The sequence below is a fragment of the Camelus dromedarius genome, chromosome 11 (assembly GCF_036321535.1).
Source record: "Camelus dromedarius isolate mCamDro1 chromosome 11, mCamDro1.pat, whole genome shotgun sequence".
NCBI lineage: Eukaryota > Metazoa > Chordata > Mammalia > Artiodactyla > Camelidae > Camelus > Camelus dromedarius.
This window is the reverse complement of record NC_087446.1, coordinates 41,487,100-41,502,812: the sequence shown is the minus strand read 5'-3', so window position 1 is coordinate 41,502,812 and position 15,713 is coordinate 41,487,100. Positions and strand designations below refer to the sequence as shown.

The following is a 15,713-nucleotide window of genomic DNA, read 5'->3' as shown; positions in this document are numbered from 1 at the left end:
TTTACTTCCTTCTTTCCAATCTGGATGCCTTTTATGTCTTCTTCCTTGCCTTATTGCAAGAAAATTGTGACTCCAAACTCCCTCTGAAGAGCGTGAGGTACCTGATTCATTGCTGCCCACCATGCAAGAATTCCTCAAGTGCAAGGGGAGATGGCTCTCTTTCACTACTAGGGCAGCTGTGGAAACCCCAAATCACTTCAGGACTGGACTCTTAAATTAGCCCTTCCATGACTTTAGTCTCCAGAATATATATGCTTCCACATACATGTGCACATAGTGTTATCTTAAAGCCTCCTTATTAAGTACATATAGCCCATCTAGGAACCATTCCATTCCTCCATTCCATTCTAATCACCATAGGTACACAGCCTTGGTCACCACTCTAGATTCTCCTTTCTCTTATGGTGAGTTTCTCCTCAAAAGCATTTGATGTCTTTGCCAAATTACCTCAGTTGGATCAATTTTAACCCATCTGATACTTTCCAATAATATTTAACTTCAAAAAGGTTTTTTTTTTAATTGAAGTATGGCTGATTTACAATATTTACAATATTGTGTTAGTTTCAGGTATACAGAAAAGTGATCAGTTATACATATTTTTTTCAGATTCTTTTCCATTATAGGTTATTATAAGATATTGAATATAGTTCCTTGTGCTATACAGTAAATCTTGTTGTTTATCTATTTTATATATAGTGATGTGTATCTGTTAATCCCATACTCCTAATTTATCCCTGCCTCTTTCCCCTTTGGTAACCATAAGTTTGTTTTCTATTGTCTGTGACTTTATTTCTGTTTTGTAAATAAATTTATTTGCATTATTTTTCGATTCCACATGCAAGTGATATCATATATTGGTCTTTCTCTGTATGACTTACTTCACTCAGTATGATAATATCTAGGTCCATCCATGTTGCTGCAAATTGCATTATTTCATTCTTTTTTATGGCTAAGTAATATTCTTGTGTGTGTGTGTATGTGTGTGTGTGTGTGTATATATATATTTATACATACATACACAGCTGTCAGCTGTCCATGGACACTTAGGTTCTTTCATGTCTTGACTATTGTACATATTGCTGCTATGAACACTGGGGTGCATGTATCTTTTCAAATTAGAGTTTTCATCTTTTCTGGACATACATCCAGGAGTGGGACTGCTGGATCACATGGTAGTTCTATTTTTAGTTTTTTAAGGATACTCCATAGTGGCTGGGCCAATTTACATTCCCACCAACAGTCTGGGAAGGTTCCCTTTTCTCCACACCCTCTCCAGCATTTATTATCTGTATATTTTTTGATAATGGCTGTTCTGACTGGTGTGAGGTGATACCTCATTGTGGTTTTGATTTGCATTTCTCTAATAATTAGCGATGTTGAGCATTTTTTCATGTGCCTGTTGGCCATATGTATGTCTTCTTTGGAGAAATGTCTATTCAAGTCTTCTGCCCGTTTTTTGATTGGGTTGTTTGTTTGTTTTTTGATATTGAGTTGTATGAGTTGTTTATATATTTTGGGAATTTATGCATCATTGGCTACATAATTTGCAAATATTTCCTCCTCAAAAAATTTTAAAAAGTTTATCCACTAATTCCTAGAAGGTTCCCTGCACCTTATGTATGTATGTGTGTGTGTGTGTGTGTGTGTATATATATATTTTTTCTCAGATAAAAGGATACCTGCCCCAAGGAAATTTGTAAATTCTAACACTAGAAATAGAAGCTACTGACAACTGTGAAACAACAGATTATCCTGGTTTTAAAAAAAAAACAATTACAGCTTAGTCTCACTGGGCACCCCGCTAAAGTAGTTTTTCCAAAGGTAAGAGGAAGGTTTTAGGAAGATGAATATACCAGTGACTTGAAAAGTAAGTGAGAGTTGGGGAGAGAGTGGAGTCAGGAAAATTAGTTACTGAACCATTGTCATAATCCAATTTATGTATAATAAAGATGTGACCTAGAGACAATAGTAATGGAGAGAAAATGATGAATGTATGAGATTTTGTATAGAGAGATTAAATAACATTTATGAAGTGAATTGTGAAGAACAAGGGATGGAAAGAAGTCTAAGATGGCTAAATAGTGGAGAAAGTGGTAGCACGTCTTTAGAAGAGAATGGTCAGCACATAGAAAAATATGTACGATAAGGGATGAGTCTGAGTAGAAAGGTGATCAGTTAGGTGGTGGACATGTTGAGTCTGGGTGGAATGTTGAAAGTCAGTAATAATTATTGAATGAGAGTTGGGTAGTGATCAGGAAGCCTGAGTTCTGTTTGTGGCACTGCCACTAACTCACTGTGAGACAGCGAAAGAAACTGTTGAGCCTGCCTGACATTCATTTCCACTGCACCTTCTTCCCTTCTAATCCAAAAGAAACCAGATTTAGTTTCCACATCTACCCTACTTGGTAGTGCCATGTGCCTCATGAATTCTGATTGGTCTCAGCCAATCATGTGTCCTGTTCCCAGGACATGTCACAAGTCTAGCCAATGAGACATGAAGGAAAGTCGGCTGCGTGCTTCAGGGTAGTAAACACTCACTCTTAGGAAGAGCCACATCAGAAGAGATGTTCTCTCCTTTTAATGGACATTGTCCGATCTGAATGGGACACTAGGAACTGCTATAGCTATCTAACACCAGGGCTGACCTGTGGACAGACTAATGTGCTAAGGATGGCAAAACCACTAGAGAGAAAGACACTGGACCAACACTGAACTCGCCATTAACCAGCCCTAGCATGCCACAGACTTGTACTTGTTGTCATGGAAGATCATGCATTTCAGCTAGTTACACTGGGATTTCTGGTATTTGAAACTGAAGGCTTTCTTACTGACCTAGCAGCTCAACTTACTCTCCACACTACCAATTCCTTTCCGGTAATTTGAGAGTGGCGTTTCTAAGAATTCTTCCAGCTCTATCCATCACGACTTTATTATTACAGGTAGCAACAGATGTTAAAAAAAGAAGAATGGACATCTTAGAGAACAGTCAAAACAAAAATACAGATATAGGTGTCATCTGTGTAATGTGAGACTTACAGTCTTGGGGTAAATGAGATTGCCGAATGAATCTTCTTAATGACTACAAAAACTAACAATAACACCTCATTTTATCCTCACAGCATTCTGCAGGGTTGGTTGGCATCATTGCCATTTTCTATGCACAAACCAAGACATAAATGTCAAAAAATTGGGGACGAACAATGTCCTAGACTCTAAGAGAATGTCAGGATATCAACAGTACCATAAATCAGACAGGTTGAGAAGAATGAAGACTAAGAAAAGATCAGAAGGTCAAATCCTTGATGATTAGGAGGTTCCTAATGCTTTCAAGGCAACAATTTCAGGGAAGTCCTGAGGTGGAAGAAGAGAGGAAAGAGCAAGAGATGTTAGGGACATGAAGCCCACTTTTAGCGGAAGTTCAGCAGTCAAAGAAAAGGGAAAATGAAAACAGTACCTCAGTGGAACAAGTTTGAGGGGAAAACAGTTTTGCCTCTGGTTTGTAAGGTGGAAAAGACCCCTGCATATTGGTGGACAGAGAGAAAGGGGCCAATGGAGGAGAAGAGCTAAAGGTACAGGAGAAGGAGGGCCTCACTGCTGGAGACAGATCTGGAGCACACGGGAGAAATGCTCTTTGCCTTCCTCTGTTGTCTGCTGTCTGAGCTCCAGCTGCAGTGAGGGCTCTAAGGACTGATCGATTGGCAGACTGAGCTTATGTAATCACCACTACAAGGTATTAATAATGAATGAACATTATTTCTTTTATGCACTATCTTAATAGCCCTTTATAAGCGGACCGTTGGAAAAAGACCAACATACCTTTCCAAAAGGTATTTTTTAATGCATAATTACTACAGAAAAGTATCACTGCAGAGTAAAAACCAATATTTACCTCACTCCCCTAACAGAATGTGACCTATGAGGAAGCAAAAGATGAAAAATATTAAAAATTAAATGGTTTTATACTGGGTCCCAAATTCTACTGTGAAATTATCTAGACCTCAATTATAGACAAAAAAATTCAAATAGAATAATAATAAAAGTTGCCATTTAGTAAGAACTTACTATATGCCAGCCCCTGTGCTAAGCACTTACATATATATATTTTCTTATTTAATCCTATAACACCCTGTGAGATGGGTGTTATTAACTTTATTTTATGCTGAATGAACTGAGGCTCTGAGAATTTATATCTCTAAAATGTAATTGCACTGTTCTATACCAGTTTTTATAAATCAATTATTCATATATACTGAGTGTTAACTATGTTCTAGGAAGTGTAGCTACTTCCTAGTCTCATAGCAGCCATGTGGGTGTCTATTTTTATTATCCTTATTACAGAAGCAAATTTTAGGGCGAGAAAATTAGATATAGAACGCTAGAGTCTGTCCTTTCAACCAACATACTCTTGTGCCTACAATGATTTTAAAAAATAAAATCAAGGGAAGACTCTTTAATTTGAAAATGGCTTTACAAGATCATTTAACATATCCAGCAAGTATGAGCCAAATCTCCAATTCTGTGAAAGAAGTATAGTATAAATATCCAAGGATGAACATGTGGCCTCAGCATATAAGCTTAGCAGCATAGTTAAAAATCTTTTGAGTCCAAAATGAATGCCAGTCATGAGACACTAAAGTGTGATATGTTTAGTATTTTTCCCCTTTATAACATAGTCAGTAGTTGATATTCCAAAGGAAAGAATGTTTTTGCTCTATGGTGCATTTTGCTATTAGTTTCCAACTGCATGTTGGCTTGGGCCTTTAAAGGGCCCTAGCTCATCAGTTTCCTCTGAATTCAGAAGTAATAACCAGAATAATGAGCAATACTGCAAAGTATCTCTCAGTCAGTGTTCCATTTGGTAGAAAGAAGAAACACAGCATAAAAAACATTCTGAAGCCATGCTGCCTTGGTTTATATCTAGACTCTGCCACTTACCTATGTGATCTTTGATGATTTTCTCATCCTATCCATGCCTCATATTCTCCACTGTAAAGTGGGGATACAATGAGTTAACATACGCAAAGCCTGACACATAGTAATGAGCACCATATAAATGTTAAGCTGTTATATACACCAGACAGTTATAATAGATGTAAATGACCTGAAAAGCACAGGTAATAGGAAAATGTAGTGAAATAATTAAACCTTTATTGGATTTTTTAAAGCTGGGTCTGGCAAAAGTATGATGGACAGATTGGAAATGCGAAGAGACAAATGAGCCTAGAGAGACCAGTTCGGAATCTATTGCAGCAACCCTGGCAAGAAGATGGAGAAGAGATGGAGAGAAGATGGCTTGAGAGATATTTAGGAGGTTGAGCCATAAGAATTTTGTTGAGCAATAGGAATGGGAATGATAATTTTCATATTTTTGTCTTGGTTCATTGGTGCCAACGATTAAGCAAAGGAATAAGATAAGGAGTGGATTTTAGAGAGAAATAACACATGCATTCCTTCCTTTCTATTCAGTGGCAATTTCAAAGCTTCACACCTTTCTCAAGCTTCACCAAAGATGCCCAGAAGAGACACTCACTTGTTTCTCCTTCGGGAAAATAGAAGTCATCAATCAAGAATCTGTCCATTTCCTTATTCCCACTGACTAACTAATCTGTATCTTCCTCCTTCACACTTCAGTGGAAGAGGTGCCCCCTCAGGTTTCACCCAAACCCTGTGCCCTAGCACCTCAGCTTCAGTGAGAGCCTCTTCTCAGGCTTTTAACCTCTCCCTCTCCACTAGCTCTTTTCTGCAGCACATAGCTTTCAAATGTCTCATATCCCCTTCCACCTCTTGCTTACTCCTTGCTTTCAGATAAATACCTACTGTTAATTTCAAGTTATATTTGCAGTGCATTATCACTGTTAAAAGCTCAAAAATACATAGAATATGAAGGACAAATTATTTGTAATTCTACTATCTGGAAATAGTTCTTGCTAATAGACTGGTATATTTCTTTCTAGTGATTTTTCTATGCATATAAATGAGTATATATAAATATCTACTTTATAAATACTTTTCACTTCAAATTCTAAGTATTTTGCCATTTTATTAAAAAATATTTCCCTTATAATTATTATAAACAAGCTATGTCTGGTTTAAATATATTATCTCTCACTGTTAAATATTTCGTTAAGATGAATAGCATTGTATATATAAACATCTTTACTCATATTTCAGATTGTTTCCTTAGAATAAATTTCTAAAAGTGGGGCTCTTGTGTCAAAGAGTATAAACATCTTTAAAAATTTTAATACATATTTCCAAATTGCTTTCCAGAAAGGTACCAAAACACATTCCTATTCACTCTGCTTTTGCTAGGTTTATTACCACTTGTTTTAAAAGAGATTTTTTCATTTAATGATCAAAAATAGTATGTTTTGTTCCACATTTCTTTGATTAAAACTAAAGTTGGCCACTGAACTATACACTTAAAAATGATTAAGATAATAAATGTTACGTGTATTTTACCACAATAACAAATTTTGAAAAGAAGTAAAGTTGGACATTTTTAAAATGTATTAGTCATTGCTATTTTTTCTTCAGTGAATTATATGTTCATATCCTTTGTCCATTTAACTATTGGGGTCAATAGTTTTCTTATTGATTTTTATGAGCTCTTTATATATTAAAGATATTCAATCTCTTGCTGTCAAATTTATTGAAACTATTTTTCCCTATTTGTTTTGTCATTTAATTTTGTTTATGGAGGAGGGGGTGGTATAAAGACATATAAATTTTTTATATATTAAAATCTTTTAATAATTTCCCTTGGGATTTCTTCCATTGCTATTATGCTCAAAAAATCCTTTTCTAGCAAGCTAACAGGTAATCATTCATCTACATGATTCTGTTACAGATATTGTTCTCCAGTCCTACCTGTAAAACAAAGATGAAAACACTTATTCTCTGTCTCAAGGAACTCTACTAGCCTGTGAAGGAGACAGACATACACACAGGTAAATATAAGCTCATGAGAGACTGGTGAAGGACTGTTCATCCTGTTTAACAGAAGTTCATGACTAGGTCAGGGGACCAGATTTGCCTAAAGCAGCTCATCTCCTGGTTTTATCATCATTAATTAATTTTGGGCTATTTAACATATGCACAAAACTGTGCTATTTCTAGAAATATATGAAATGGGAAAATGATAGATCCTCCCAGCTAATCAGCCCCTTCTTCCTGGCTCTGGAGCTTTTAAAAACAATGACTCATAGAATAATTCCCAGGCAACCATCCATCCAGTCTTCCCACAAGTCTGAATTTGTCAGACTGTCTCAATTTTATCTAAGAAATTAAATCTCAATTTTAGTTTTATTAGTCCATTTACTGGTTTGCTGTTTTTAAAAGAAAAAAAAAGTTATAATGAAGATAAACAAGAAATAAAAAGCCTTAAATACAATGGCAGTGATTTTTGGTAAATGACCATTACTAAAGGTTTTCAGAAATTAATCAGCACAAATAGATGTGACAATCATTTGTGAAGGAAGTCTTCATAGAAATGCTTTACTCTGAGGGTTCTAGGAAATGTTGAGTTTCATACACTGCTAATAGGAGTACAACCTTTCCATAGGATAATTTTTCAATATGAGTTAAGAGGCTTAAAGGTATTTTAATTTTTGAAGTATTAACTCCATTTCTTGAAATCTATTGTAAAGAAATTAGAGATTTACAGTGATATGTATTATGATTGCAGTGATATGTATTATGGCAAATATTCTAAACAGCCTCAAAAACGGAAATAATTAGATGAATTATTGGTAGAGCCATGCTACAGGATACTACATAACCACTCAAAATTATATTTTCAAAAAATTTTTATGTACAATGAAATAAGAATATGCTTTCTGTATAGTGCAAGATGAAGAAAATTAGATCACAAAAGTTATGTACAGTTAATTCCAGTTTAGATATATGTTACATAAAAGAGATTGGAAGAAAATACACCAAAATAGTTTTCTCTGGCTAGTGTGATTACAGATGGTCTTCACATTCTGGGTTTTCCAAAATTTCTACAATTAACTAAGTTCAATTGGAGCGAGGGAGCTATTTTTTTGTAAATGTTTTGCTCTGTGCAGTAAAAGGCCAATTCTTGTGATTGGCTTTGAGGAGGCCTATTTCCACCCAGACCATTTCCAGAAAACAGGTGATGTTTAGAGGTATGGAGCATTCTGAATGCTTCTATGGAAAAGATGTAAAAGATAGGCTTCACACTTTACCTAAAAGATGTTCCATATTCATCTATGTTCCCACCCAGGCCTTACAACATTCTCTATAAAGACCCATCACTTCTTAGGGAAAACAATAAAGAAAAACACATTGAGTATCTGCCATATGCCAGGTAATTTCACATACAGAATCTTATTTGATCCTCACAGAAACCTGTAACATTGACTTTAAATGCACTTAAGCAACTTACCCAAATTTATAGAAATACTAAGTATTAGAGCTGAGATCTGAAATCTAGTCCATCGACTCCAAGTCAGGAGCTTATCACCACTACCCCCTTTATGTACATCTGCACATCTGAAATATACATACAGTCGAGAAAATATCCATGTTATTTCAATTGCTTATCAGCTTAGAGAAGTGACACATTTGCATTCTGCACTAATTTGTTAAGTATATGATTATTTATATATATTTATGTATATATTTGTTACTCGTCATTTGTTTAAGCCCTGCTATCCATTATGATCAACACCAAAAATAAGTTTCAAACTGTTTAATATAAAACAAATACCTTCCCTAACATGTTTAAAGGATTTGTTAAAAGAAAAAAAAAAACACTTGAGTGTGTATTTAAATTTCTCCTTCCAGATTCACTTCTTTAAATCACTTCCCAAGTCACTACAGATATATCTTTATCTTTCCTGGCAATCCCTTTGTACTTACCATTCCTCCGTGGTCTCCAGGCTTCCTGCCACACCAAAGAAATCAATCTCTCTCATCTCCATTATTCCTAGACTAAAACCAATTTCAAATTTTAGTTCAGTATTCACCAACAGTTTTCTAAGACTGGCCCAGCTCTGCTTTGATCATTTACTCTGTATTCTCCTATTAGTGATGTGTATGTCTTAAATTATTTTACACTTTTCTTCATATATCATTTTGTGTTTGTTCTCATTCACTTTGTTTCTACTTATTTACATTATATGTTTCTCAGGAATCATGACCATGTCTTTTCCTCTCTTTCATCACGCCACATGCTTTGTTAAATGTTATGTACATTTCTTTATTATGTACATAATGGGTGTCCAATAGATGCTTGTTAATTAACTGTCCTCAGCTTACACCTATTCACACAGTTTACACCTATTCAACTACAAACACAGATTCCCAAGAAAATCAGTGAAATGGAAAATGAAAAGGCAAAGGAGAAGACACCACACTTTGAATGAGCATATAAGACTATTCTCTCTTTCGCTTTACTAGTTTCTCTCAGGGATAAAGGAAAAAGAAGTTTGGTATGTCTCTCAGCTATTTTAGGAATTTCAGGATTGATGGCCAATATCAGGGTTGGCCATTGTGATTGAATCTCAATGGAAATAATATGAAAGTTCAAATTACATTAGCTTGGTCCTTTATGTGAAAAAAAACTTAGTAATGTTCAAAAATATCATCACATATTAATTTGCCCTTACAGCTTCATATTTAAAAAAAAACTAATCTGATCTAAAAGTTTTTATGCATAAGGATTGCTACTAACTAAATGTGTGACCTTACTTAAATCATTTAACCACTCGACTAGCAGTTTCTTCATCTATGCAATAGGGATAATAATACGCTCTTCACCTTACCCAGATGGTTGTAAGGATCTTATGAGACGATGTATGTGAAAGCACATTATATACTCTGATGAAATATACAAATATGAACTTACTTTTTTAATGTGGAGCTCACCATATGCTCTTTCAGTTATGATTTTTATTATCTCTAATTATTTGCGAGGCTGATGGATATGTCCCCCAATAATGAGTGAGGACACTTTCTTGTCTTCATTGAGACCGTTTCCATCTCTTGCTTCCTGCTGGCTTTATGATAATCACCACAGATCACATGCTCTGTAAGAAACAGACCTATTTTAGTCACTGCTATCACAGTCTGATCCTTTTGTTCCTCTGGTGCAGACTGTCCCCTCAGGTACAGTAAAAGAGCTGTATTCACTTAAAATCCTTGCACAATCTTAAGTGCATAGATGAAGTCCATTCTAACTATGCAAAATACTATGTTCCTTAAACAAGTTTTTATTCGTTTATACCACACTCTATCAGTTCCTCTATCAAAACTGCGCTTTTTGAATTGGTTCTGGCAAGATTCCCAAATATGCACGCCTCCAAATGTTTAATTATTTGGCACTAGAACTCCCAAAATATCCCTAAGAAGTTAGAGGAAATGGAGGGGGAAAGAAGGTATGAAAATCATTAAAGGTAATATGGTGGCTGCAGCACGTGTTCCCAACTGCCCCTCTCCTATAATTTCATTGAAACGACCCAGGAAATAAAAACACATCTATGTGAGCAAACCTACATCAGCAGTGGGAACTAAGGCAAAGGGACAAGCATTTACTAGCAACACCGAAGACAGTCTGCCAGACGTGGGACAGACTAATCTGTCCCCAAAGGTGACATAAGTATAGGAGGCCCCAGCCAACTCTCAATACTGATCCCTCACATGGAGGGACTAAGACGGGAAACTAGACTCATAAAGTCAAGGGCATTCTGGAAAGCCACCACAGAGACTGAGAAAAGCACCAGTCCCAGAGTACAGAGGGGCTTGCTCTTGACACATTTTTTTTAACCCAAGTTTATCACACTATACCCATTATTCTGCTTTGATATTTTCCCTTATCAGAACATACTGATCTACTGCATTATTTCTACTGTTCAGTCACATTGTTGTTTAGCTGTATTACATCTGTGTATATTGCTGACAGAATATTTAACTAAATTCCAAAAAGTAAATTGCTAATCTAAAGGTAAGTGAATTTCATTTAGGTTAATACTGCCAAATTGCCCTCCTTAAAACGTCAAAGCCACCTATTTCCCATTACCAAAGAATAAAAGTGTAACTACATATCCTTACCAATTATTATACTGCAAAATTTTTTTAGTTTTAATGTTATGTATTTATTAGCTTCTTTCTAATTCTTTTTTTTTTTTTTAACCCTCTAGAGGGCAAAGGTGATATTTCATGTTCTTTTAATTTTCGTTTCTTGGATGACTCATAAGCTTCAGCATATTTTCACACATTTGTAAACCACTGTATTTCTTCCTCTGTGAAATTTCTACTCTTCCTTTTGTCTAGTCTTCATTTGAGTTGTTTTTTGTTTGTTTATTTGTTGTTTTTCTTTTGCTTTATAAGCAGGAGAATAGTTAAGGAAACAGAAGCTGGAGCCAACCCAGCTGGATTCAAATCCCATCTCTACCACTTAGTAGATACATGACTTTGTAGAAGTTTATTAACCTCTCTGTACTTGTTTCCTCACTTACAAAATGACAATAATACTAGAACCTACTTTGTAGGCCTGTTGTGGGATTCCAAATGGCTTAAAATTTAAAAAGCACTTGGATCAGTGCCAGGCACAAAGAAAAAAACCTGATAAATGTTAGCAGTTTATAGGAGCTCATTGAATAGGATGGAGAGGAATCCTTTATCAGCACTGATTATTTTCTTACACTCTGCTCTTTAATGTATGGTTTTGTTTTGTTTTGTTTTAACCTGTGTTACAGCATACTAAAGTTTTTCATCTTTATATAGTTAAATCTGTCAATCTTTTCTTTTAGAAAAAGACTCTAATATCATGCTCAGAAAGATAATTCTCACTCCAGGATTTTAAGTCTTCTTCCACATATCCTTTCAATGATTTTATAGTTCTGTTTTTTGACATTTGGCTTTCTGATCTTTTTGAAATTTATTTATAAGTTGGATAAGATAAACTTCATTCTTTTCCAAATGGATAGCCAATTATCCCACTCCTCCTTTTACTCATTAATTTGAAATACTCATAACATTGACACTCCAATTGGAATTCTGTTGTTTCCATATCACCTTGAAGAGGATTGGTAATTTTACAATATGAGTTGTCCTACCTTAGGACATGGCAGTGTCTCTTTTTTTTTCATGGCAGTGTCTGTATTTATTCTGGTCTTGCCTTGTGTCCTCAGTTAAAGTTTTGTGGTTTTCCTTTATATAAACCTTACCCATTTCTTGCTCATTAATTCTGAAGCACTTCTTTAATTTACCAGTTGAGTTTACTAATGTGCAAATTACAATAATATATTTCCCAATGTTGAATCATTCTAATTGATTATAGGATTCCATTCAATGATTTCTTATGAAATATGTCAAACATACAAAAAGTATTACATATATTTAATTTATATTATACTTATGCCTTATATTTGGTAGTTAATATAGCATAAATTAAACACCTGTATATTTATTCACCATTGATTTTTATCAAATCTGAATATTTTGCTACATTTATGTAATTGGAGGGGGGATGGAAATTCATCAATATAGCCAAAGTTCCTTACATATCTCTCCCAAATTCTATTCCCCTTTCTCCCTATTCAGATATAACCATTATCCTGAATTAAAGGTTTATCATTACCATGGATATGTTTATCATATTAACACATATGAAGAACTCAAATAACATGCAGTACTATGTGGTATTTTTCAACCTGTTTATAAACTGCATAATGCTATATTATTGTTCTGCAGCTTGGGATGGTTTTTTTTTTTTTGGACTCAAAAAAATTTTATATTTATAATTATTGATGCCTGTAGTTCTAGTTTATTTATTTTGACAGAGGTATGGTATTCTCATTTATGAATATGTTACACTTTCATTCATTCTTCTGCCGATAGACATTTAGGACATTTTCAATGTTTTCCTACTATACACGGTGCTATGATGAAAACTCTTGTGCATGTAGATTTTCTTGAGAGCTGCACTACCCAGTACATTAGCCACTTCTCTAAATAGCTTGTTCACGTCTTTGCCCATTTTTCTATTAGATTTGCTTGTCTTTTTCTTTTATACTTGTAGGAGTATTTTATATGTTTAGAATAAAGATCTTATATTAGTAATATGTGATATAAGTATTTTCTCCCATTCTGAACTTTTCTTTCAACTTTGATTATGGTGTCTTTTGTTAAGCTGAGGTTTTTTATTTTGTCAGTCTTTGCCTTTATGGTGTATGCTTTTGATTGTCTTATTCAACAAATCCTTCCCTATCCCAAGATCAAAAATATCTCTTACATTTTCTCCTTAAATGTTAAAGGCTTTTCATATTTAGGTTTTTAATCCCCCTGGAATGAACACTTTAGTGTATAGTGTGAGAATTTTCTTTTCTGTGTGGATAGCCATCTGTTCCATAATAATATTTTTAATCATTTGCCCTATTCCCAGTTGTCTGTAATGTCATGTGCTGTATCTCTCTCATATATGGATCTTTTCTAGGCTTTGTATTCTGTTACATATATGTAAAGTTGGCCCTCTATCCATGAGTTCCAAATTCAGGGATTAAACCAACCACAGATCAAAAACATTCAGGAAAAAAATTTTCAGAATGTTCCCCAAAACAAAATTTGAATTTGCTATGCACCAGCAACTACTTATATAGCATTTACATTGTATTAGGTATTATAAGTAATCTAGAGATGATTTAAAGTATACTGGAGGATGTGCATAAGTTATATGCAAATACTATGCCATTTTATATAAGGGACCTGAGCATCTGTGAATTTTGGTATGGTGGCAGGTGGAAGTGGTGTCCTGGAACCAATCTTCCATGGATACTGAGGGATGACTGTACTTGTACATCCTTGCACAAATATGACATTACTTTAATTGCCTTACGTTTATAATAAGCATTGCTGTCTGGTAGCACAAGTCCCCCAATTTATTCTTCAAAATTTGCTTAGCTTTTATTCTTTCTAATGAATTTTATTATCAGCTTGACAAGTTCCACACAAAACACTGAATTTGTAGATTGATTTGAAGAAAAATGACATCATTGTAATAGTCAATCTTCCCTCTCACAAAAATGGTAAAACCTTTAAAGCATCAAAAGAATGTTAAGAATAAATTATTAAGCCTAACTTTTAGTGAATATGGGAACCCTGAAGTGAATAGAATGCTGAGAGCCTTTGCCAAACCTGACCACTCAGCCTTGGTTTCCATTGCCTCAGGAGATGTGGAAGAACAGAAGACAAAGCCCAGATACTGCTTGGGGAACAAAAAGGATACTCATATCCCAGAGGACAGATAAAAGGATGAATCTTTTGTGTAAGAATAAATCAAAAGTAAATTCCACAACTCCTGCCCCATGGAAGGCAAGAATAAAGGAGAGGAAGTCCCCTGATATAATGACAAGCTAGCCCTCATGAGGATTTACAAATTCACACAACCTGGATGATCCAAGAAAAAGTCAAGAACTGGTAGTGTTCCCAGGCACACAGCCAAAGCAAACATAAAGCCCCACTGGAAGAGCCACCATCATCCAGGACCTCAAAGAATGCTCACAATTAATTTTCTAAAGAAAATGAGCAGCTCACAGTCATTAAAAAGACAAAACACTAAAGCAAAAACCAGCAGAAATAACAGAAAACAGAAATAGAGCTGCAAAACATTTGATACTGGAATTATCAGACACAGACTACAGAATGACTATGATTACTCTATTAAACAAAAGTCAAACTTGAAAATAAATCCAGATAACAAGAAACTATATAGAACAACCAAGCAGATTTTTTAAAACAATCAAATAGAACCTCAAAAACTGACAACTGTAATAACTGTAATTAAAACCAAATGGATGGTTTTAACAGTATATTAGGTATACCTAAAGAAAGAATTATTTCAGTGAAGGATAGACCAGAATAACTTGTCTAGAAAGAAGCAGAAAGAGGCAAAGAGATGTAACACATGAAAGAAAGGTTAAAAGACATGGGAAACAGATTGAGAAAGTAACATGCTTCTAATCAGAATTCCAAAAGAAAAAAAGAGTGAGAATGAGACAATATCTGAAGAGATAGTAGCTAAGAATTTTCCCAAGTCAAGGAGCCTAACCACAAATTCAAGAATCCCAATGAATTCCAAGAGGGATAAATTTTGAATTTTATGAATGTATTACATATTTGAATCTTTTTTTAAATTTAAATAGCTTTTTGAAAAGTAAACCAATTTGGGAAGAGAGGGGCAAGAGACAGTCTAAAAAGAAGGTTGCATATTATATGAGCTACTTTGTTTAAATTTACCTTTGTGAGTTAACTTGTACATCAGAAAGTACACTGAAAACATATGAAAAAAATAGCTATAAATTTACTCATTGGAAATTTTAGTATATGAAAAATGCTTAATTTAGAAGTTAAACGTTATTGAAGCACACATTATGTAATTTTTAAAAAAGTATTGGCTAAGGAATCTAGCCCACTGAGTACTATTTTAACTGGAATTTTGGTTCAATCACAGAAACATAAATTGAATCAGGAACCTGAACTAAAATGAACCCTGAATCAAAAACCCAAAATGAACTGCACTAATCTGAAGAAACATAAAGGGAACCAAAGCCAAATATGGTAATAATTTTTTTCAGAATCAAAATTCTTTCAGAAAATCATTTGCTTGTGCCTATTTTTTTCCTTTCTGATATATTTTTCATACTTTTAAGAAAATATTATCTAACAAGATAGCATGTCCTTAAGAAGAA

At 34.5% G+C, this 15,713-nt stretch overlaps 1 long non-coding RNA gene across 1 annotated transcript in view; it reads left to right on the top strand.

Moving 5' to 3' along the window:
* The window catches only part of LOC116156390 (uncharacterized), a 188,383-nt gene that overhangs the window by 143,110 nt on the left and 29,560 nt on the right, over positions 1-15,713 (top strand). Inside the window, exon 9 of the long non-coding RNA XR_010383203.1 lies at positions 6,851-6,950. This is a non-coding gene — a long non-coding RNA (uncharacterized LOC116156390). The remainder of the gene's footprint in view (positions 1-6,850; positions 6,951-15,713) is intronic.